The sequence below is a fragment of the Cricetulus griseus genome, chromosome 3, assembly GCF_003668045.3.
Source record: "Cricetulus griseus strain 17A/GY chromosome 3, alternate assembly CriGri-PICRH-1.0, whole genome shotgun sequence".
NCBI lineage: Eukaryota > Metazoa > Chordata > Mammalia > Rodentia > Cricetidae > Cricetulus > Cricetulus griseus.
The window spans coordinates 169,783,323-169,802,386 of NC_048596.1; the positions used below are offsets into that span (position 1 = coordinate 169,783,323).

Genomic DNA, 19,064 nt, shown 5'->3' on the forward strand with positions numbered 1-19,064 from the left:
GAACCACAAATGAGAGAAAACATACCTGTCACTATGACACGGGCTCCTTTCTCTTCAAATGACTATCTGCAGTCCTATCCAATTTCTGCCACTGACATAACTCCAATCTTCTTAAAGCTGCAGTCTCCCCATGGTCTGCAAGGCTTGGCATGCTCTTACCTCTCTCACTTTTATTCTTGGCCTCACTTTCTTCTCTTTTCTTATTCACTCCCATCCAGCCACACTAGCTTTGTTCCATACCCTTCCACAAATGCATGGACCTTTGCATGTGACATTTCTCTCCCAGATCTTCTCCCTCCTTCACATACTTCTTAATTCCTTGCTCACATTTCATCTTCATAGTGAGGGCTCCCTGAGTAACCTGTTTAAAGTTGCACCGCAACCCCAATGCTTAGTGCCCTTTACTTAATATTTGTATAACAATAAATTACCTTCTGACATGCTGTGTGAATGTGACATGCAATATGTCTATTGTCTATTGTTCTACACTGCCTCAGCTACAAAGTGAACGTCAAGAGCATATGGATTCTTATCTTGTTCAATGGTACATTCCAGACATTCGGTAGATAGCCAGTAAGTGTTTATTGATTAAATAAATGAACATGTGAAATACGTCACCACTGCAGACGAGACTAAATACACAATAAATACTTGTTATTTAACTATCAGTGCAGTATTGATCCATAAGCTGGATGCAGAAATGTGATGTTCAGCCTGAGCCTGAGGACTCAAAAGGACGTGCAGAGAGTGCCGAGTCCTGTGCTTGCTTCAGCCATTACAGCTGCCATCTGATTAGTCGGGGTTCTGCAGAGAAATAGAATAGACATCCATTAAGTTGTGTGTGAGAGAGAGAGAGATGGAGAGAGGGAGGGAGGGAGGGGGGAGGGAGGGAGGGAAGGAGGGAGGGAGAATCGTCACTGAAGTACAACGGAAGCTGAGAAGTCCCAGGATCTGCTCCTGGAGGCACAGGAGACATGATTCACAAGCAGCCACAGTCTGAAAGCCCGAGAAAGGCCGTAGTTGTCAGAAGCTCTGCCTGGCATTGGCAGGCTAGAGAGCAAGTACTGAGGTTTGAGATCATCCCAGCACAAGACAGTTAGGAGAGGAATCCCCTGCTGTTGTCTCTACTTAGACTTTCAGCTAAACGGATGAGGGCCACCCATATGGGAGAGGACTAATTCTAACTCTCATCTAAAAACACCTTCACAAACACATCCAGAATGATACTTGACCAAATATCTGAGCACCCAGTTACCCAAAGTTGATGCATAAAAGGAATTGCACATCCCTCTTGGGCTTCCATGTCTCCTCTTTTCAAATACCAACATCCAGCTAACCAACAAGGCCTTGCCAAGAACCACTTCTCCATAGCTCATTAGTCTCAACTCCCGAGTTCGGCACCATTTTAAAAATGGCAACCTCAGGTTCTCTCTGGAAAAATGCCTGAGTGTTACCTTCTATGCATTTCCTCTGAGCTGTCCTGATAACCTGTTTTATTGATTGGTTCCTCTCCTCTCCCAGAAAACTGTCCTTCCCAGACACACTCCACCTACTCCTCCTGGGACTCTAAAGGACATGAGACAGGCATGCTGCCTGACAACCACTTCACCACAAAGATAGCAGGGACAGAATTTAGTAAACAGGAAGCCACATATAAAAACACTGAGTCAGAGATGACACACAAAAGCTGAGGTTGCCAGAGCTGCCTGAATTCCAATTCTGCACGAAGGTCCTTCACAGTCACCGAGTACAGAGCCCCGTTCTCAGGTCCCATATCCTCCTGACTGCAGACAGCGTTTGCTACTGTGCACATTACCCCACCACCTGATTTAGGCCTCTGTCACTTCTATTCTTCCCAAGGCCATAATCTGAAGCCTAACTGGATCCTTGAGATGCTTGGAAAAAGCAAGGAGAGTGTTTTGTTTGCTTTGCATGATGCTATCATTGCTGCTTTGCAGGCCAGACTCTTCCTTTCCTTGGTGTGTTGCCCAAAGTACTTGCTGGAGTATGCATTTGAGAATCCTCTGGGTTAGCTATGCAAATGGATAACTCCCCTAAAACAGCCTCCTGGTGATGATGCTCAAAGGCAAAACATCTGCAAGCCTGCAAGAAGGGCCATCCTGGTATCTCTTTAGGATTGGGTCCAATCACACACTGTGTCCCTAGCTGCCCCTACATCTTCTGCCAGCACTGACTCACCTTCGATGCTCCTGAGCTTTAGCAGTGAGTACCCCTTCAAGCCCCATTATTCTTTATGCGATACTGGCATAGTTCATACAAACAAGCTCACGCACATCTGAGTAGACATGTGCCCAAAGTAGACACTTCTACGTCCTGGGTATTTGTTCCCTCTAAATTTCACATTGAGACTTAATCCCTCAAGTTTACATTAGTGGATATGTAAGCAGAGCATTTGGGATGTAATTAGGATTAGATGAGATCATAAGATTAGATGGAGCCTTGATGATGATGATGTCAGTGTCTTTAGAAGAAGATTCAAATTCGCTACTTGCTGTCTCTCTGTGAGAAACCCTATACCACTTGGGGACCCCACCAGCACGAGCTCTTCCCTGGATGTGCTCTCTCCACCTTGGACCACCCAACCTCCAGAACCATGAGTTAAATAAAGCTTTATGCTTTATTAGTTACTCAGTGTGTGGTATTCAGTTGCAGCAGTAGAAGAAGGACCAAGAGAGATGCTCTCTGAGAATGGGGCATTAAGCTACTAGAGGCTTCCAGCAGGCAGAATAAGAACTTCATTTTAGACAATAAATGTCATTTGAAGTTAAAGAACAGTTTAATTATTAATTATTATATTAATTATTGTAGTTCATTTATTGGGTATTTACCGTGCATAGGACATCATTCTGTACACTTCATATGTATCTCTACATATTGAATAATAATCAAGAAGGAATGCTGTGATTAGACTCTCTTGACAGATGAGAGAAATAGGATAGATGGATGTTCTGTACAGCCACAAAAGGCTTTTAGGAGACCAGGCAGACCTGCAGTGTTGACACAAAGGCCAGTATGAGACAAATGTCACAAGAGAAGCAAGGACAGCATACGCTTCCCTCCCTTGAAATCCACTCAGATGCCTCACTAACAAGGAGAGCTCAGTGTAACCTTCAAGATGTAACTTCACACCTTGATCTTCTGGAGAAGTCTCCCCTCCCTAACAACCCCTGCTCCTAGCAGGGCTGCACATTCCCTTCTTTGACTTGTCCTGCCAGGAGTACAACACTGATCCAGCCACACCAGCCCTAAATAGCATACGCTTCCACATCTCACTTTCACTGGGCTAGGAACTCCTGGAAGGTAGGGACCATTTGGGCCTCCAAGGTCCTCCCAACACTGTGTAGGGCACATAAGTGCTCAATAAACCCTCCTGATGCTGATGCTGCCTCCTTCACACTTCAGACCTTGCCTGCAGTTAATTCTCCACATGACCTTAAGTAGCATCCTTCCCCAAGGTCCCTCCCCTCCATCAGCAAAATTATCTCTGTGGTCCTAAGTCTCCTAATATCTGTGCTGGGCACATACCTCACCTAAATGTGCCAAACATGTCACTTTTCCCATAATTTGGGATCTTGATTTAATAGATGTAGCAAAATACTGTGAAGAAACAATGTTCCTTTTCCCATTCCTAGACGGTCTGTTATTTTTCTCCACGTCTAATTATTTCCCTCTTTTTAAATATTGAGTTCCAAGACTGAATAAACTACAATATCTCCAAGTTGCCAGCAATGTGGATTTCATATGGACCAGCAAAAGAAGGAGCAGCTGGCCTGTCCATATAGCCAAGGAAACTGCCTTACCTTTCAAAGTAAGATGAGCTCTTGACCGTTCAAAGTTGCCATGGAACACAGCCTGCCTTTGCATCAACCATGCCTGCTTTTCTGTTCAGTGTTAACACTGAGAGTCTCCGAGGACAACCATTTCTGTTTGGAGACCACTGAGATATGCTATTTGCCCTCTCGGGGAAGGGAGTGCTACTCTATGGCTTAAGGGGGCAATTGGTCCCTTGAATCCTGGCTGGGGAACTAATGGAGTTGAAAGGAAACTTAAAACATACAGATGCAGTAAAGGGGATTGAGACACCTTTATAGTAAGAGAAATACCAACTACTCTGGCTAATGCTGAGAAAACTGTTTTGCTGCTGGGTCCAGTTAAACCTGGTTTGCTTAAACAGTCCAGTATGTAAGCGATGACTACTGATTTCAGGAATGGCTGGACCTAGGTGTGTAAAGGAAGCTCATTGGGAGTTTGCCTCTCTCCTTTACTGAATAGATTATTTCCATCAGTGTGTCAATTTGCTCTCATGTAAATCCGTCCCAAGCTGTGAATTCACCCCAGAAGTTCATTCCAGGAAAAAGGTTCTGTTTCTTTCTGGGTCACACAAAAGGCTTAGTAATGACTCTCGCTGTGTAACTTGAGCCATGTGTCCATTGTGCAGCCATTCTTAAAGTCTTGGGGTAGAACACACTAGCTGGCCAGGGTAGGGTGTGAGGAGTTGGAGCCGATGTTTGCTGTCATGCTTCCTCGTTAACTGATGATGTGGAGGTAGCTTCCCCATGGAAACAGCACCTCCAAATCTGAGAGCATCCACCAGAGGCTGCAAAGTGAGCAGTAGCAGGCAGACAGAGGGCTGAGGCCAGGTGCAAGGTACTCCTGAATGGGCTATGAACCACTGGCATCTTCTCTGACCTCCTTAGAACTAAACCTGGCAGAGCCAGAAACCAGGAAACAGGTTTATGATGGACTGAGAACATTGAAATCGATTTACAATTTGGACTCAAGAAGTAAGAAAGGACTTGGGGGGAGCAATAGTGTGTGGGTAGAGAGGTGCAAAGGACTGGGGAGAAACTGGTGAAAGGAAATATGATGAAAATATATGTGAAAAAGTCTTTGCAGTAAATAAATAAATAAAATCAGAAACGATCTCAAAAGAAAAGGTAGGACAGGAAAGTCTGTTTTAGATATGAATAAACCAAAGATCTTCAAGAGCAGTAATAGTAATAACCTCCCCAACATGAGGAAACACTCATTCTTTTTAAAGGCACATTAAGAGCACACCAATGGAAGCCAAAGCCGTGAATCCTGGAGCACACACAAACCAATTCAGAATGCAACTGCACAAAATTCATTCCAAACTGTAGTAGAGTTTAATTGAATATCAGTAAGAAAGATAAGAGGAAAATCTCCAAATGATAACATATCAAACGGTACACCTCTAGGTAATTTAAAACAAATCAAAACAAAAGAAATTAGGAAATACTTGAAGTGAATTTAAATCAATATATAGCATTCCCAAACTAGTAGAACGATCTCAAACTGGGAGAGAGGCCATCACGATAGTTGTGTGTGTTCGGAAGAAGAAACAGTCTTTGAAGAGTTTACAAGAAATTAGAAAAGACCAAATTAACCCAAAGAAATCAGGAAGAAATGAACACAGTATGTGGCTGGAGAGGAGGCTCAGCTGTTGGGAGTTCTTCCAGAGGACCTGAGTTCGGTTCCCAGCACCCACATCAAGTGCTCACAACTACCTGTAACTCCAGTTCTCAGGGATCACTGGCCTCCATGGACACACACACACATGTGACAGAAACAGACATATAAATGAAAATGAAGATAAAGTTTTTGGAAGAGCACAATAAAGCTAGTGTAAAAAAATAAAATAAGTTTAAAAAAGAAATACAATAGAAAAGTCAGCCAGGCTAAGTGTTCTTTAGCTGGTGCCTCACACTCCCTGATCTTAGGAGCTATTATAGTGTTCAGTAATCTAGGTGCTGTGTGTCAGTCAGAGGACAGACATGTAGAGTGTGATGGAGGTTTGGGGACATCAAACTCTTTTGTATCTGATTGTGGCAGTGGCTGTATGAATCCATACAGGAGTAGGAGCCTATGGGACTGGACAGCAGCTAAGTACTCAATACTATGTGATCTGTGGGAGACTTTGGTTTTTTATTTTGCACAATTTTATTTTTTAATAAACTTGCTTGAAGATTTTATCTTAAAAATTAACTTCCAAAGTTTTAAGCCAATTCAGTGGGAAAAGAAAAATATTTTTGACAAATGGTGCTTAAAGGGTTCTCATCCATGTGGAACTAAGTGAATCTTGATTCCCTCTTCTCTACCCACAAAAATAACTGCAGGCAGGGTCATTGGCCTAAGCAGGAAACTGAAAACCATGAAACAGGTTAAAGAAAACACAGCGGAGGATATATCTGCAGCCTTAGAATGAACAAAGAAAATCCGAGAACATTAAAAGAACACTAAATATGAATCAAAATGGTAGGTCACTAAACATAATTTTTAAATCCCTGCTTTTAAGAAAACATCATCAAGAAAATGAAGGTGAAAATCTCATATTAGGAGAACAAGTTGTAAAAATGTATACCTGACAAGCATATCAACGCATAAAGAGCTCCACCAAGTCAATAGGAAAATGTCAAGACAAGTTTTTAAAAATGGTAAACTGGCATGAAAGCTGCTTCACAGAGAAAGATTATTCATATGGTTAATAAGCTGTGAATTGGGTCCTTGACATTCATGCAGATTTTGACTATGGATTTGATTCCATGCCCACCAGAATGACTGTCATGGAAAAGATTGGCAACACAAATGTGAAGTCCAAAGACCACTGTCATGCATTGCTTCTAGAATGTAAAATGACACAGCTCTCTGGGACATCTGTTTGAGAGTTTCTTCTAAATGTCCATCTAAATGTGAGGTGCTCACAGTGGAGTTGGGGCTGGAACTGAGTAGAAAAGAGGTCAGGCTGCTGTCTCCAGTTGAGAATGCTTTATCTTGGGTTTTGGTTTAAACCGATTACAATCAGCCAAACTTACAGAATTGAACTCTTATGAGTCACAAGCATCTGTTGAATATTAATTAAACTCAATTGTGAAAAAGCAAATAAGCCATTTATAAATAGAGTACTTTACACAAACCATTTTTACACTTATTCTCCAATTATCTGCATTGGTTCTTCCCAACAACCTAACGATTGTTTTACGAATACAGAAACTAGAAGATCCAAATGCCAGGGTGACTCCCGAGACCACACCACCAAGCTTTGGCTCGAGGACGGTAGGATGGCAGGAGCTGGAGCGCCACACCTGGAGTCCCTCACAAATTGCCTTGGTTTCCACGCTGTGTCTCCTTTGCTCTCAGGTGTTACAAGCTTGCCCAAGGGCACGACAAATGTCATTCTCTGCAGTTTTTATTCCTTGACCTCATCAAATCAGAAATTTAAGTCTGCTGTAGATACTAAAGCATGAGTATTCCTGGCTTCTCTCTTCAGTTGCAAACTCCGTGGGGCAGGAGGGACCTTGCAAGGTTTTCACTCTCGCCAAGCAGTTAGATCTGCCTGACATACGGCAGCATCAGCTACTATAGCTGAGTGTGCAAGAGAGAAAGACAGACTGGGAAAGGGCTGGCTAAAGCCATGGTCAGTCACTGAGTGATGTCAGCCTAGGCCTTCCTCCTACTGTTAGTTTCCTCACCTGTATTGCAAGGTATTCATGGCTGGAGAGTCAGTGTTCTGCTACAACCTCTAACCTGAGCATATCTTGGTACAAAGCAAAAATTAAGTGTCATTGGGCCAAAAGAGATCTGCTTCTATGCAGAGAAAACCCCGAGACCTCCTGGAATAAATTATCTTCCATTCCCTTGTCCAAGGAGAGATAAGGAACCAGACAATCTCGCTGTGTCACTTCTGAGTTTATTTGTGGATGTGTGTGCACGTGTTGTGAGTGTGTGTGCATGTGTGTTCCTGTGTGTGAGTGTGTGTGCATGTGGTGTGTGTGTGAGAGAGACGGGGTGGAGAGGGAGAGAGAGAAAGAAAGAGAGAGAGGAGAGAGAGAGAGAGAGAGAGAGAGAGAGAGAGAGAGAGAGAGAGAGAGGGAGAGAGAGCACAGGACCCAGTCCTAGTTCCATTAAGAGGGAACAATATATATTTGAGCAAAGTCCCTCCCTTTTGGGGACTCAGCATGTTCATAAAGTGGACCTGCTTGAAGGAATAGAGACATCTCTCCAGGTTCGTCAGCAACCTTTCCCCATGCCGGTGCAGTTCAGTCCTCACCACTAGGTGGCAGTAGCTGTCACTTGACAATTCAGAAAAGGGTGTGGGAAGAGCCAGGGGACTTGCCTGCTTTGAGAAAACTAGGCCAAAGCCTGCTTGTTACATCACTTCTAATCGAAGCAGCCAGTTCAGTCTGGATTTTTCTTTAGTACAAGCAACAATGCTAGGAAGCATCCAGGCTCCTGTGCATTTCAACACTAATTGTTCAATCTGAAATCAGACTTCAGTCTCCAGAACCTGGGCCTGGAGGCCCTGCCTACCTCTCTGTGTGCAGGCCGCCCCTCCTGAGGCTTCTTGCTTGCTCTCCCAAGCTAGTATCTCACTCAGGGTCACACTTAAAATGTGTTTCTTGGCTTACATTGAAACCTGTTTCCTTTGCCAAGTATTTACTAGCTAATACCACTTAGAATGGGGGCTGGTACTTCTCATAAGCACTAATTACTCATTTATTGCACACTGGAATGACTGAAATATAAAAAGTCTCCCTTAGGCTCACAGGTTACATGCTTGGTCCCCAGATGGTGGCGCTATTTAGGGAGGCTTCAGCCCAGCCTCCCCCTGCCCTCAGTAGTAGGTCATGGAATGCCTTTTAAGGCTATGTCTGATCCAGTCCCTCCCCTTCTCTCTGCTTCCTGTTCACCATGAGGTATGCAGCTGAGGCCTCATATACTCTTTTTTTTTTTCTTTTCTTTTTTTAGTTTTTTGAGACAGGGTTTCTCTGTAGCTTTGGAACCTGTCCTGGCACTGGCTCTGTAGACCAGGCTGGTCTCAAACTCACAGAGATCTGCCTGCCTCTGCCTCCTGAGTGCTGGGATTAAAGGCATGAGCTACCACCACCGGCCCTCATATATTCTTGCCTTTGTGATGCTCACTACGAGCTCTTGGGACCATACAACCATAGGCTGAACCTTCTAGAACTATGGGCTAAAATAATTCCTTCCTCCTCAGCAGGTGTCTTCTCAAATAGTTGGTCAGAGAGACATAAAACTGTCTAATAAATGTTCCTACTAGGTGCAGAAACATCATGTCATCTAAGGCTCATATTGATGGCTCTGAATTGAGTCCAAAGCCAAGCCCAAGTGTTTTGAGCCTGGATCTATCTGCCTCCAGAGACCCTGCCTTCAGCTTTTCCTACAAAGAAAATACAAGCTGCCAAAAGCAAGGGAGCAGCAAAGACACAGGGGACAGTGGCAGTTCCAGTGTGGCTACAAATTGGCCATCTCAAACCATGTCATTCAGGCCTTGGTGGCTTTGTTCTGTAGATCCAGTGATAACTGGGGCCCTGTGATCTAAAGTGAAACCAAATCCTTGAACCTGAACCTCCTGCACCCTTAAAGCAAGGTAGCTTGATTGGTCAGTGTTTGCCATGCATGACTAGTTACCTAAATGAGCTTGGGTCTTCCCTAAAAGTGTGGGTCTTTGGACTCCACTTCAATCTGCTGAAACCGTATCTGCAAGGGAAGGCCTAGAGATCTATTTTTAGCAAGTGAGTCAGATGATTCTCAGGACCAAGGAAGTCAGGCAAACACTGGATGATCGTGATGGCTCCCGGCTCTGTCCGTGTTGATTCCACCACCACCCACGGGCTTTGGGCCCACCTCTACATGCTAGCTCACACTGCAAACCTGACTTCCACCTTGAATCCAGCCCCTTGCACTTCCCCATCCCACACAGACGTGAAAGTGCCTCCCCTCATGCAGGGCACTTAAGTTCTCAGTGAAGCTGAAACTGTTTAAATAATGAATGGAATTTTCAGTAGCATTTGGAATTCTCTTAAGCAACAGAAACACGATTGCAGAAATGCTCCTTGAAATCTGTCCTTTCTTTGGGTGGGAAGGAAGACAGCATGGCTTCTCCCAGACTCTCCTAACTACACATCAGGGCTTTGGGGAAAAACTTGACTCCCAGCTTCCACACTATACGCCTGAAGGGTATCATTTCCTCCATTGCCCTGGAGGAGATTCCGAGAATCCCTGAGTCAGATGGTATTTTAGGAGTGGGGCAGGATGGCAGGCCCCTGTCTTGGTAGGAAGCATCACAGGAAAAAAAAAAAAAAAAAGGAGAGGCCCCCAGGCACAAAGCCACCTAGTGTTTGTCTGTTGTCTCCTAATGGAAATTCTTTATGGTTCCAAATCATAGGCATCAGAAAGTGTTAAGTGAGCACAATTGGCTATTTGGTGTATTTGGGTTTGGGGGCGGTGGTGGTTGTTGGTTTGTCTCCTTTCAGCTATAGTCCCCATCTAAGGCCATGCAAATAATTGACCTCACTCACCTGAAACAAACCTGACTTTACTGCTAGACCATGCTTTTGGACAAAGCTCCGTGTGACGATTTAGTATCCTCGTCTAGGCTGGAAGACTGATGTATCAGTCAGCATTTGATGTAACAATGCCACATAACAACCACCCCAATAACTGGTGACTTAGAGAGTGACATAAACCAGTTTGGGTCCACTCCATTGTCTCCTACTGGACATCCTCTCAGCCCTTGTTCCTCTTGTTTGTAGACTCAAATGGTGTACCTTGTACCTGAGCAACCTTGCCAGCAAGGTGCTTCTCTTTAATTAAACTACGTAAAATGAGAAAGAGGATGAAGGTAAAAATGTGAACTGAAATAATTCAAATACATTCAGAGAAAACAAGGAGGTGAATGGACTGAAATCACAGGAGGAGCTGGAGGGAAGAAAGGGAAGGGGGGATACTATAATTAGATCTTAATTAAAATAGAAAATTATAACTTAAAAAGCATTCTATTTTTTCTAACTAAAGGCCTAAGGTGGGTGAGCATGTAAGTACTCATATGGGGAAGAATGAGAAGCAGGAAGTAAAAGAAATATGAGGTTTTAACGTTTCCACTGGAGAGATGCATAGGTGTCGACACCTCAGAGGGCTGCCCCAACCTTCCACAATGGGCTGAATGTACAAGAATAGAACTTATTATGGATAACATGCTCTATCAGTAATCTCAGCAGGTGTGAATGAGTAGAAATCCCTACTGAATGACAGAGATTCTCAAATTAGAATTTTAACATAAAATATAGCTACCTGTGGCGTATTAGTCACGTGTAAAGCAAATGGCACAAGGGCACTAAAACAAATAGCAGACAATGTATGTTAAGCCAATTCTAATAAAAACAGCATACTCTGAGAAGGAATAACACAGGTTAAGGTAAAGAACGATGAAAGGAAACAAGGGGAAAGCTGTTTTAAGCCAATGAAATACAGTATCTAGCGGTTCAGTGATAAGGTGCTTGGCCAGCATGAACAAAGCCCTGAGTTCAATCCCCAGCACCACAAAACGGACACGCAAAGGATATGTAATACCCATGAAGATGTCTCAACTTTTATCCACCTGAAAACATGCCTTAATGTATAAAGTAAAAACTCAAACATGCATGAGGAGAAAGGGATGATTTCCCATCATGGCTATGTGTTTTATTCTCCAGGTCTCAGAATTACCACATCAAACAGATGTATGTACAGAAAGAGGAGACCTGAAGAGTATACAGATCATACCTTGTAACTGTGACCAAGAGCCTGGGGTGTAGCTCAGTGGCAGAGCACCTGCCTAACCTGTTCAAGGCCCTGGGTTCTGTTGCCAGTGCTGCAGGAGAAAAAACTTCCCTCATATGCAAGTGACAAAAGATATGTAAACAAATCCCATACAGAAGCAGTCAGATACATTGCCTCCTGTGATGGAAAGGAGAAAATATAGCACATAGCTAGCCAACCTATGAACTTTACACTGTTTAATATCTTTTAAAGCAATTCCTAGTTAACAAAGAAAAAATAATGCTCCTATCTAGAAAGGAATAGCAAGGAGACATCATGTACCAAAAAGCGTGGCATATACTAAGCCAAGAAAACTTGGCCTTAAACTTTTTTGGGGGAAAAGATAATTGAAAACAATTAAAGTAAATTCTTTTCTTTTTAATTCAAGAAGTTAGAGGAAAATAAATAATCCTAGTGAAATTGGAGGGAAAGAATAATAAATATGCAGAAATCAGCTAGCTATAAAATAAAAAAGTACAATACAACTAAAAGCTGGTTCTTTGAAAATATCAATAAATTCAGTAAATTCAACTTATGAAAGACTAAGAGTAGAAATAGGGAGGAGTATAATAATGTAAACAACATTTAGATGAAGTAAAGGGGTATAATGGACAATTTTTTAACTTTTGAAGGGTTCATTTTTATTTAAAATTCATATAGTGTACTACTTGCCCATTTACACACTTCAATGTATAGCTTAGGATTGTATATATGTGTGTATGTGGTATATCCACATTCATGTGTGTGGGTTGCACGTGTGTGAGTATACATGTGGAGACCTAAGGTTTTTGTGAGCATCTTCCTCAATCACTTAGCACCTCATACACTTAGATTTGGTCTTCTGATAGACTTGGAGCTTGTGTCTCTGCCAGTCTGACTAGCCAGATTGTCCTAGGGCAGTGATTCTCAACCTGTGGGTCACAATCCCTTTGGGGGCCAAACAATCCTTTCACAGGGGGCACATATTTACATTATGATTTTTATATCAAATATCTACATTATAATTCATAACAGTAACAAAATTACAGTTATGAAGTAGCAAAAAAAATAATTTTGTGGTTGGGGGTCACCACAACATGAGGAACTGTGTTAAAGGATCGCAGCATTAAGAAGGTTGAGAACCACTATGGCTTGGGGATTCCATGTATCTGTCTGTCTTCCACACGCTAGAAGCACAGGCAGGTCATCAAACTCACTGGCTTTTCCATGGGTTCTAGCAACCTAAATTCCAATTGTCATACTTGCTAGGCAAAGACTTTATTTGCATCGTCATCTTCCCATCCCTTCATTTGTTAAGCTATCCCCACTACCAATTTTACAACTTGTTGAGAGTTTCATACACGTATACCATGAATCATGATCCTAATGACCATAACCTCACCTCCTTCCCACAGCTGCTGACTTCCTCCTCCTCCTTCCCAATCAGTCCCCTCCCACTTTTACGTCTCCACACCTGAAAGTGTATGTACATATGTGCATGTGTGCGTGCGTGCGTGCGTGCGTGCGTGCGTGCGTGTGTTAGGTCTTGAACTAGTAGCCACAGCTGCTCTGTGTGTGTGTTGATGGTTGCAATGACCCCATCATATTCAGCAGATAGTGTTTCACAATTCTTTTCCCCGTCCTCCAGCTGTAACAGTCTTTTTTTTGTGATGGTCCCTAGTTCTTGATCGATTTGATACAGATGCCCCACTGTGGACAGAGCATTCAACAATCTCTTACTCTAGCACTCTGGCCAGTTAAGAGTCTCTGCAGAAATCATATGGTGTCTTCGGCAATGGGGTTGTACCATTGTTTTTATTGGCAACCAACAGCAATGGCAATAGCCCTAGGGAACTCTGGGGGTTCAAAATATTTTTTTTTAAATTGACGAGTAAGTGCATACTAATTTACACAAAATCATTTCAAAAGTAGTCAAATTGAAATCTTTCTGGGAAACAGTAAATCAAGAAGACTAGAAAAGAAGACCACCATGGAAGAACAACTAATCAAAGAGATGGAAAAAAAATAAAGATCTACCTACCCCCAACCTGTGCAAAAGTATACAGATGTGAAAAAGTTAATGGTCACTTTCTACCAAACATCCAAGAAATCTATAATCCCATGCACTGCACTCCACCTGGGAGACAGAGGTCGTCTGGTTCATTGTATAAGGCTAGCACAGTCCAGAACCAAAATTGGACTAGAAAAACTGGAAATGGAATGGAAGGGACCATTTTATTTAGGAATAAATATACAAAACTCCTACATAAAACATCGGAAAATCAAAACCAGCAGTTTATTAGTGACAGAATTGTAAGGCTAGTTCAAAATTAAAAAAAAAAAAAAGCCCATGTGACCCAATAGACTAAAATCATCTCCAGGAATGATTTTAACAAGCTGAAATTTGTTAAAAACTTAACACCTTTTTTTATTAAAACAGACAATAAATGTAATGTTTGTTTGCCCCAGCACAAATCACACAGTTGGCAAAACTGCTACCTTTTAATGTTGTACTCAAAGCTTGTCCACTGACAGACAAGAGAAGGAAAGAAACTCGGCACTGAACAGAAACAGCCAGAACTGTGAATATTTGCAATCAATACAGTGACTTACATCAAAAACACACAAGAACCAAAACACTCCTGTAATTAAACATGGATTCATCGAGAGAAGTATGCATCAAACCAGCACACGACATTAATAGTCATTGTGTAACCCGGAAGTAACTAATCAGAATGTATGTTGCTGTAATCTTTTAACGAAGAAAACAAAACTGAAAAACATGAGAGATGAGTTTAATAAGAAATGTCAGCAGAATGGTGTGGGGTGCTTTAAGATGGGAAAGAAAATACGGAGTAAAGTCTGACTGCCTCTCTTTTTTCAGTGCTAGGATTTGAACCCAGGGAGGGCTTTGTGCATACCGCAAGCGATCTACCTCAGAGCTCTGTACTTAGCGAAAACACAATCCTCCTCAGTCCTCTTTCTGTTAGAAGAGCGTACCTGCTTACATAACCAAAAACGAAAACAAAAGCCCACCTTTGAACCAATCCACACGCTTTTCCGTTTTGGTATTTCATTAGCTGATAAGGAAGTTGAGAAAAATGTCTTTTCAGAAAACAAGATGAAGAGAGTGGGGAGCAGAAAGAGAGACTGGGATAAGAAGAAGACAGAAATTGCAGACTTGGCAAAGTTTCTCTTTGTTGGCCCTGACCGAGGTGAGACCCAGAAGTGGGAGATGAGGCCTCCCCCCTCCCCACGCATGCCCCACAAAACCTCCGTGGCCAAACAGATGGCGCCGCACATTTTTAAACCACTTTTAACACAGTAACTGTTTTTTTGCTGCTTGCTCTTTATACCTTTAGTCAAAAGTCTCACCAGCTGTCACTATCTCAAAGAAAATGTCAGGGTCTGTGTCTGCCTGTGCCTGTGCCTGTGCCTGTGCTGAAACCAGTGGGGGACAGGGCCCCGGGAACCTCAGCTAGTGGTAGGCACAGCTGGTAAAATGGTAACGGAGGTGGGTTCCTCACAAAATGAACGTAGGGAAGTTCACAGCCAACCCTTCCCCACCTTTCCAGGGACTAAATATATATCCTTTCCATCCCTGGCACAGCTCAGTGAGCCACTGTTAGTATTTCCACTTCATAGAAAGGACAGTGGAGAAGCTTGGCTCGAGGCCCTGCAATGGACCCCTGAATGAGCCTTTCCTGATCCAGACTTCAGTGTCACAAGGAAGCTGGCCAGATGTCTTCTGAAGGTCCTCCCAGCTGTGAGGCTCTGGACTCTGTCAGCAAAGTATTCCTGACTCCTGCCCACAAGGACAACACACTAAATACCAAGAAACCCAACCCTGGGGACTGCACGAGGCCACCAAACTCATGTCCCTCTCCCTTGTTTTATACACCCCCATCGCTAGCATATTGAAATTGCTGCCAGACAGGGGAGGGGGGAAGAACTTGATTCACTGAACCAAATCCCCACAACCTTTCAAACCACGCAGCTAAACTGATAGGGAACTGGGAAGGTATGTTTAAATTTTCTTGTTTAACCATGTAATTGTTTTCACTCACAGTCGTCTCTTAGAGGTTTATGCTTAACCTACTGAATAAATCTTTCTCCACATTTGAAATCATCCATCAGCAATAAGCAACTGACACTCCATTGCGCATAATGAATTCCAAGGCCACTAAGTTGCTACATGGAGAAGAGAAGGCACCAGCATGATCTCTCAAAGTCCGGTCAGGGTCAGAACTCAGCCTGGGAGCCTATCTCACATCTGCTAATCTCTGTTTTTTATTCTAGCTCTAGATTCTTCCAACATCAAGGTGGCCATCCAGTCTTTTGAAAAGCTAACTTCAAGGGACAGTCTCTAAAGACAATTTTCCTGTTCCAGGATTGGAACTGGGGTCCAGGCAACAGCTGCCTCTGGCTAGTACCTACCTTTAGGCCAACATAGACAGCAAACAGCAGGAATCGGGCCTACTCTTGAGCTTGATGCAAAGTCACAGTGGCTCTGCTACCTCGACACAGAGACCCAGTCTTCTTGAACGTCATGGACGTAGCACTGCCAATAGAGAAAGTCAATGTGTTTACTGCTTTCTGCACTGCTGCCAGCTGGCTGCTCTCTCAGGGGACACTGAAGCTGAGCTTACAAATGGTGACGCCTCCCAAGCTTACCGTCAACAAGTGGCTCCAGCATGGGGAGAAAGAACTGAATCATTGCCCTGGGGGACCTCAGAATGAGAGCTGAAAGACCTCTGAGGCCAGATTCTAGGGTTTCCCAAGCTGTTCTTGCATCATGTATGAAGCCTACTGAACACACTAATTCTCAGCCTTATTACATGCTGGGAAATGCTGACTTCTAAATCACACATTGAAACTGGTAGAGAAACTTGGTGGAGCATTTGCATTTTCTTCACTCCTTGTTTAACTATAGCATTGTTTGCAGTCATCATCATCTCTTGGAGGCAGATGCTTGACTCACTGAATAAATCCAAAGCTGTAGCTGTGCCCACAATTCTGAATATCTAAGGATCACACAGCCAGGGGTTGATGTGCCCTTAGGTCAGAGAACAGGGATGTGGCTCCCTGGCTCACAACACTGCCTACAGGATACAGAGGCTAATGATGGTAGAGCTAGATGAACTCTTGTAAATTCAGGTATATTCCACACACACTATCTACCAAACATGCTAGCTTAGTCACACAGGCCCCTCCAAACATTTTTCATTTCCTTTGACAAGAGAGTAGAGTACCATATCACATATCATTGACTTGTAAAAAGATCAAAATTGAAGAAGGTGTGTTTTTTACTGAATATATCACTTTCACACCATCATAAAGTCAAAACTGTATGCCCAATCTTCAGAAGTCAGGGACCAATTACAATGATGTGGGAAATTTATCATTTGACACAGATTTTCTGGCTGTGGGCCCTCAGATATCAGAACCATTTAAAAAGCCTCTCCAGGCAGTAACAATGGGCAGTTAAGATTGAAAATGACTGATTTGGGCATTTTACAGAAGGAAAATGACCCAGGGAGAAATTAGGACTTAACACAAACCACAGAAGAAGGGGATGGGGAGTATTGGATAGACCCTAGGTCTCCATCAGCCTGGTGAGAGTTCCCTGGGTATTCTGAGATACACTTCTGATAATTCAACTCCAAATGGTTCATGCCATGCAAGGTCTAGCACAGGCCCTAGAAACACCTATCACCCTGCAGCTGCTGATCTGACGACCATATTTTAAGTAAAAAGAATCCAGATTCTTTTTATTTTACTTCCTGCTTTTAAAATGTCAGTATTCACCCAGCTAGTGACGACTCCTGGCTTTGCTGGAAATGTTCTGAGAGCAGGTCTGAGGCCCTTTCTCATATCCCTTGCTTTGGAGCTTTTACAGGCAAGCTGATAAAGAAAGTGCTCAAGGCTCCACCCACTCTTAGGCAAGTTGCTTCCTGGCAGAAATCTTGTCTGTAAACTTGGGGTACCACAGGCTCACTTCATGCACCTACAGCCTGCAGGCCCTAGAGCATCTGGTTGGAGCTCATGTGGCAGACCGAATGCTGCCATTTGACTTTCCTTGTTCTTTATTATCATATGAAATCTGGATTCCCCCACTAAACTGCACTGCTCCCCCCTCCCACACAGGCAACATAAGCTCCCCTGGGACCATTTCAGAATGTCTCTGCACTGTGCAGATGAAGAAAATGACCAACAGAAGTCCTGCAACTCTCTTAGTGTTCATGAGTTGGGATGTAAACTGCTGTAGAAGTAGTTTGGGAGTCACCTATAAATTAAAAACCTGTGGTTCTTCAATAAACAGGTCAATGATCTTAGTAAGAGAATGTAGTGTCTACTTCCTGTGTTCCAATAAAATTTTATCAATGGCTGGGAGGAGGTGGCACATGCCTTTGGTAGCCCCTGGAAATTTTCTACTTCCTACCATCATGGTGACTCATCAAACAAGTATTGTGCTCCCATGAACTCCAGAAGAACAGAAAGTCATGAGACATAAAAGAGACTCAAAGAAAGAAAGAAAGAAAGAAAGAAAGAAAGAAAGAAAGAAAGAAAGAAAGAAAGAAAGGAGAAAGGAAGAAAGGAGAAAGGAAGGAAGAAAGAAAGAAAAGGGCCAGCAGGCAATCAGAACATGCTAAGCTGAGTCTTCAGTTCCACTGTGCACTGAGCATGTAACAGGAACAAAATACTCAAAAGATGTTTAGATGGAAGCACACATCTCTGTGACTTAAGATTGCCATGGATTTGTGAAAAGAAGTCCCAGAACTAGCTCCAATTCTGCCCAGTCTTATGGCCAGAGATCACTTCTTTTTCAGAGACTATCACAGCATCTGATACAGGTTTGCTTTCTGGCCATCATAAGTGCTCAATACTTGTTTGATGACTGTCTACAATAGAATATCATAATGCAAAGACTGCCTTGAAGAAGAGAGAGAAAGTTTCTCAGGAGATAGCAAAATATAGCCCCTGTCTGTTTTGTGTGTCTGCCTCAAACTCAGTGGGTTTTGCCTCATTGGAACATCAGAGGAATAGTATTTCATTGCAGGCAAAATGGTGCAGTATTCAAATTTAAGTGTCGAATGATAACGGTTTATTGGAATATAGCCGCACCCATTTGTTCAAATACTATCAGTTACTACTACCACAAGAGGTAGCAGTCATGGCCCAGAAAATCTAAAATCTTTATTGTTGGACCTTTTATATAAAAAAAAGTTTACCAATTAAAAAAGCTTTTAGATATGTGAATAGTTACGAGGGAGGGAAAATGAGGGCAGTTGGATTAAGATGATAGGAAGACAGTCCAGGCTACTATAACACATTACCATAGACTGGGTGGCTTAAACTTTTGAATTGTATGTTCTTACACTTCTGGGGGCTGGAAGAGCAAGAGCAATGCACCAGGAGACTCGGGAAACAGCTTTCCAGCATCA

At 42.9% G+C, this 19,064-nt stretch overlaps 1 long non-coding RNA gene across 1 annotated transcript; it reads right to left on the bottom strand.

Annotated features, from left to right (window-relative positions):
• Nucleotides 1–558: 558 nt before the first annotated feature.
• Nucleotides 559–16,257, bottom strand: LOC103158607. Its single transcript, XR_003483400.2, has 2 exons — nucleotides 16,057–16,257; nucleotides 559–804 (listed from the first exon to the last, which is right to left on the bottom strand). It is a non-coding gene; the product is annotated as an uncharacterized LOC103158607 (long non-coding RNA).
• Between the last annotated feature and the right edge of the window lie 2,807 nt (nucleotides 16,258–19,064).